Source organism: Lissotriton vulgaris, chromosome 1_1, assembly GCF_964263255.1.
Source record: "Lissotriton vulgaris chromosome 1_1, aLisVul1.2, whole genome shotgun sequence".
Taxonomy (NCBI): Eukaryota; Metazoa; Chordata; class Amphibia; order Caudata; family Salamandridae; genus Lissotriton; species Lissotriton vulgaris.
Genome location: NC_141685.1, coordinates 905,586,457 through 905,592,838, shown reverse-complemented (window position 1 = coordinate 905,592,838; position 6,382 = coordinate 905,586,457). Strand labels below are relative to the sequence as shown.

The 6,382-nt window shown below is 47.4% G+C and overlaps 1 long non-coding RNA gene across 1 annotated transcript; it reads left to right on the top strand.

The window, feature by feature from the left end:
* The first annotated feature begins 3,123 nt into the window (after positions 1 to 3,123).
* On the top strand, positions 3,124 to 5,044 carry LOC147748153 (uncharacterized). The gene is made up of 3 exons (XR_015299712.1): positions 3,124 to 3,433; positions 4,132 to 4,266; positions 4,833 to 5,044. It is a non-coding gene; the product is annotated as an uncharacterized LOC147748153 (long non-coding RNA).
* The last annotated feature ends 1,338 nt before the right edge of the window (positions 5,045 to 6,382 follow it).

Genomic DNA, 6,382 nt, shown 5'->3' with positions numbered 1-6,382 from the left:
TGCCCCATTGTTTTAAATACTGTTTTCCTTTTAATTAATTTTTAATGTGGGTGATGTGTGACTATTACAGACATTTTGCCTAGAAATGTTGTGTTTATGTTTCATGAAACAGCCATAAAAAAGGATCTTTTAGACCAAAAGGACCTCAAATATGAGAAATGAGATGGTGTCACAAAAGTTACTTGCAGTAATATTAGTGAGCTGCTGCTGTGCTACAATATTGAAAACACAAGTCTCTATACCTAAAATATTAGATGTAAACACATTTAGAATTTGCACTAGAGTGCCTGTGCACTGTCAGTGACCTGGCTAAAGGGAGCACAAAAGACCTGAAATTGGATCATAAATTCAAAGCTGTTACAAATAGGGTGCCTACATAGGCCCCCAAGATACGCTTGGCCCAGGGCCCCAAAATCCTTAAGATGTTCCTGTATGGGTCAGCTTGAAAGTAGGCATGGGCGGATTTTGCGGATTCGCAATCCGCGAATTTGCGGATTTGCGGATTTGCGGATTGCGAAAATCCGCAAAATCCGCGAATCCTCGCGGATTTTGCGGATTTTATTTTTTGGGGTGTTCGCACGGGTTTCTGCAAGTTCGCGAGGGTTTTGTGCAATTTCGCAAATTGCGAACTTACTTGTCCGGTCGCCAGTTTTGCGAACTTGTTGTTTCTACGTGCCCAGCCTGTTTGCAAGCCTTTCTTCATCACTGCCACCCTCTGTCACCACTGGCACTCTCTTTGTTCACCCATGCCACCCTCGGGCTCACCCATGTCACCCTCTGTATCATCACAGCACCCTCTGGTTCACCAGTGTACATTATTGGGGCAAACAAAGCACTGCCATCCTCTGTCAACACTGGCACTCTGGTTTACCCATGACACCCTCTGGCTGTCACACCCATGCCACCCTCGGTGTCATCACAGCACCCTCTGGTTGACCAGTGAGTGTACATTATTGTGGCAAAGCAAAGCACACCTGCTAAGTGCCTTAAGTTTTGCATAATTAAATTACAACAACACCTGCCCTGCCCCAACTGACATTAATGAAGGCTGGCACCTGCTTGTCTGCTGATGCTCCCTTTCCTTTCCTTTTCCTGTTTGTTGCAATGTAATTTTTTTTTAACAGGAACCTAACCGAATTCTGGATGGCCCCTTCAGGAAGCACTACAGGGAATGGTTACAAATGATGAGGTTGAACTTTTGCACCTGCTCATAGCTTTTCCTTTTGCAAAACTCGTTTTTCAGTAATTTCGCACTATTCGCGAGGCGCGGCGTCGTGCGAAATCGATCGTGTAAGCCGCGAACTCGTGCGAGTTACCCCAAGGTTTCTGGGCGCCGCCATTTTGTTTGCGTGACGTTTTTCCGTTTCCGCCCGCTATGTGTAGTCTCGCGCGATGAGCGCCTTGCGAATACAAGTTCGCACGAGTTCGCGAGAGAAATCGCGTGAGAACCTACTTACGCTCACGTGATCGGCCGCCATCTTGTTTTTCATTCATTCCTATGTGTCTGGGCATGGTGTTTCTATCCTCTGTATATCTCTGCCATCCTTTGCTTATTTTATTTTGTTTTTGATCTATTAAACTTTTTTTCTATCCCTCTTGTTTTTTAGGTCTATATTTTTGTGTTTTAGGCTACTTTTGTTTACTTTTCAAGTACTTTTTAAACTTTTATTTCCTTCTTCTCTACTCCTATTCTTTTTCATTTTATCTCCTTACCTGCCCAGAACATGGTGAAGACAGCTGTCAAGCTGCCCAAGCCGGGCACCGCAGCCCGTGCCCGGATCCCGTGTGGCCGCTTGAGGGCGGAAATGGTGGTGCCCAGGGAGATCTTCAGCCCTGAGGAGGTGGGCACACTCGTTTATTTTGTGCAGCGCCGTCTCCCGAGGACCATCGCAGCAGGCGGCAGGATTGCTGCCGGTTATACCAACAGCCAGGAGCGTCGGAAGCGGTGGGGGCAGGTGTGCCGGGCCCTTTTTAAGATCACGGGGGTCCAGCGCACCTATAATCAGGTGACCCACCGCTGGACCGATATTCTGGAGCGGGAGCACGACCTGCTCGATCTGCTGGGAGTGGAGGTCCCCGGGCTTGGTGAGTAGTAGTAGCAATTTTTTCATCACTCACTACTCTGTTTTTTCTCCTGCTCTGTGTGTTAATATTGCAAATGTTTGCTTTAACTTTTTTACAAAGAACAATAATGCTGCTGATTACATTGATAGGAGAGCTAAATTAATATTTCAAAATCTTCTGTGCATTTCTGGTGCTCTGCTCTCTTTCTCTGTGGCGGTGCCACTGCTTATTTGTTTTCTATTTTGTGTTCATTTAATTGGGCTGAGTAATGTATGAGTGTACTTTACAGAACTGCGTAATGCTAGACACAAAGGGGCAGATTTACAAGCCCCTTGCGCCACGTTTACGCTGCCTTACCTGACGCACAGCAACGTAAACGTGGCGCATCCCAGCGAGTCATGTACAACGTGATGCTTCTAAGGAGATGCGCCACGTTAAGACCTGGGCCTGCGCCACAATGGGTGCGTTGCCACGCAGGGGAGGGGGGGGGGTGGCGGTCAGGCAGATGTGCGCCTCGCAAAAGTGCCTGCGTGAAATCTACAAGATTTAACGCAGGCACTTCCGCGACGCTGCTACGTCAATTCTTTATGCCTGCTTGCTTGAAGCAGGCGTAAGGACTGATGCGGTATGTTGAGTATTGGGCATCCCTGAGCATTGCTATAGTTGCATCGCGCCTGCGACACGACTCTAGAGATGCGCCCCTCTTTCGTCACGAGATGCATCACGCATCTGCCTACCCTTGCGCCAGGGTTTGCCGCATTGTAATTGCGGCGCATCTGCCGTGACGCAAGGTTAGTTTTGAGTTACGCATTTTGTTCTGGTGCACCTCTGGAGGTGTGCAGCCCAGAACTCGTAAGTATGCCCCTAAGTGCATTACCTGTGCATCCCTGCAAAGGGTGAGGCACGCCAGCACCACCCATGGTGCGCCGTATTTTCAATGCGGCACGCCATGGTGCCAAAACATCACCGAAGCGTTACGCATCGGTGCCGTAAAGGCGGCTCATTGATGGAGTTGCGTTGCAACGATGGCGCAGCTCCAGCAATGCTGCGTCAAGCCGTAAGCCTGCTTCATGCAGGCGCAGGGTTTCAGTGACGCATCATTGTCCTAAATGACTGAGTAGAGGCTCAGGTGCAGTCCTTCCTTTGTAGCCCTCTTTTTGGCTAAAATAGTTGGTTCTTGTTCTTTCTAAATGTTTGATTTGGTTGACAAGGACATCGACAAGCAGCAATCATCATTTTTTTCTGTTCTTTCTTTCATGTTGTACGTCAGGTCCGCCCAGGGGCAAGCGGACAGAAACAGCGGATGCAGTGGCTCCAAAGGAGGAGGATGATGCAGGCCAGGGCGGCGAGTGCTCCTTTGCTGGCCCCAGTAAGTTTTCATTTAAATATAGAGGACCTATTGTTGTCCAAGCGTTCCTAATTTAAATTTTCGAAACAGTGTTTAGATAGGAGCTAAATCAATAATACTACTGTTGCAGGGACAATTCTCCACAAACCTTACTATGGACACCAAAGACCAGAGTAATAATATTTCAGAGTGGCGTGTTTGGCACACTGTATACTATAGTATAAACTCGGTAGTGTCAGCGGCACGGACTCCTCCTTGCAAAAATTACAAAACCTTTCTCTCAGTCACTCTAGCTTGGAGGACCAAAAACCACAGAGTCTATTCAAGTTTAAAAGCTTTATTAAAAAAAGTAAAAGTAAACACATATATTAAAATAAAGTTAGCTGGAAAAGGAAAAGTGCTTGGTGCTGAGTTGATGAGTAATGGAACACATGTCTTGTGGTCGAGCCGAGCTTTCACCTGGTTTAGTTGGTTGCTCTTGTCCGTAGAAGTCCAGCGTCTGTCTGTTCAGAGAAAAAAGATGTGTGTTAAAATTAAGCAAGCATTCATCAATTGTGACAAAAAAGTGCAGCAAGACAACAGCCTTCCCTGGAAGGAGGGACATTTTTACTTTAGACTAGAGTAGACAGTCAATTATTTTTTCTGTTTTCAAACTTCTTCATTCCTAGACCAAATACTAGTGAGTGGTGTAATCTAACAGTCTTAAATATATTTTTTAGGTGGAACAGCTGGTGGCGGGGCCAGCTCGGACGTGATCGTCATCGACTCGGAGTCTGAGGGCGACTCTGGGGAGGATGCGGCGCAAGTGGACAATCAGACTGTGAGGAAGCAGGCAGCGGTGGTGTGGAGTACAGGTAAGCTGGATCATGGTACTATCTGACTCTTAGATAGCATATGATGTGTATCCAGTGCTGGACCAGTGACAAATTACAATATGTTAATTACAGCAGGCTGGGACCGACAGACAGATAGAGGCAGAGAGAGAGGAAGACAGAAGGAGAGAGGGAGGGAGCCAGAGGGAGGGTGAGGGAGGGAGACAGAGAGAGAGACAGCGAGGTAGAGGGAGACAGAGGGAGACAGAGAGAGAGATAGAGACATATCGCCTGGGCCTGGTGCAGATGATACGGTTGCTGGTGTGGTTAACGGCTCAGAGGAAAAGTCACTCACTTCTGCCAGATCTCTTTCATATGAAAGAGCACCAAACCAAGGATACAAGTGAGTTGTGGGAAGGGAAATGGTGATTCAAGCGCCCCCCCCTTGCCCCTCCATGCGGACGCCCATGATACTGGCCTCAATAGTTTTGTACTGCGCTGGCTAGTTGCTAGTTGTACTGTGACACAACTTCCTGCTGAATCATTTTGTGTTAATCATATTTTTAAAGAGCATTCGTTACAGATTATGTTTTTCTTTCTTCTTATAGTTGGTAATACCAAAACATGGAAACCGAGCAGGAGTATGCGGGCTGTACTTGCCCGGCAACGGAGGCTGGATGCCACTGTTGCGCAATATCGCCGGCTGGTGGAAATGGAGGGGGACGACACGCACTCCAGTGTAACATCTTCTGCATCCTCCTCCGTGACCCCACGTTCTGCCGGTAAGCGCAGTGCTCCAGCCAACCGGAGCCGTGCTGGAAGACGCCACCGCCGAGCAGCAAAGGCTGCACCTCCTCACAGTACTTTAAAGGCTCGCTTGCGCCTTGCACTCCGCAGAGTGTCCAACCTAGAGGCGGAGGTCCAGAGATGGAAGGAGTATCAGACTCTGGTGGAGGGCCTCCGTTTAGATCAAGCCATCATCCAGGAGAAGTTTGATGCCCTGGAGGCCAAATTCAACAACCTGCATCCGTAGAGTGTCCCTTGCCCCTTTTTTAGAGACTTTTGGGGGGTGGGAATTGGGAGTTGGGTTTTTTGGGGACTTTTGATGGACTATTTATTTGTTGGGGTTAGGGAGGGTCTTGCGGGAGTTTATTTTGTTAGGGATATAAAAATATACTTTTTCAAACTTTATCTGAGCATAGCTGTTTTTTACTACTTTTGAGCCTGGTGGGTGGTGGTTTTGCAGTAAGTTTGTTTTACGGAACACTGTCATCGTGTTGATTCACCTGTAGTTGGCCAAATGTTTCCCAAAGTTAAATGCCTGTCACAGAGTTTCCATAATCAAGAGTCCTAGGAGTTTACTAGTAGTACCACTGTCACTCTCTCGCCTCTCCTCCTAATACTCCATTATACTACCTCCCATCCAAACGCTTATCTTACCTGTAATTTGTGTTTGTTGAAGGGTTGTCTCCACCTGGAATTCACAGTGTCCTAAAGCGTTCCGCAGCTGGGCCCCAACTGGAGTTTCCCCGGCGTGGATTTTCTGCAAAGCAAAAGCAACCTGTAGTTGGCCAAATGTTTCCCAAAGTTAAATGCCTGTCACAGAGTTTCCATAATCAAGAGTCCTAGGAGTTTACTAGTAGTACCACTGTCACTCTCTCGCCTCTCCTCCTAATACTCCATTATACTACCTCCCATCCAAACGCTTATCTTACCTGTAATTTGTGTTTGTTGAAGGGTTGTCTCCACCTGGAATTCACAGTGTCCTAAAGCGTTCCGCAGCTGGGCCCCAACTGGAGTTTCCCGGCGTGGATTTTCTGCAAAGCAAAAGCAACCTGTAGTTGGCCAAATGTTTTCCAAAGTTAAATGCCTGTCACAGAGTTTCCATAATCAAGAGTCCTAGGAGTTTACTAGTAGTACCACTGTCACTCTCTCGCCTCTCCTCCTAATACTCCATTATACTACCTCCCATCCAAACGCTTATCTTACCTGTAATTTGTGTTTGTTGAAGGGTTGTCTCCACCTGGAATTCACAGTGTCCTAAAGCGTTCCGCAGCTGGGCCCCAACTGGAGTTTCCCGGCGTGGATTTTCTGCAAAGCAAAAGCAACCTGTAGTTGGCCAAATGTTTTCCAAAGTTAAATGCCTGTCACAGAGTTT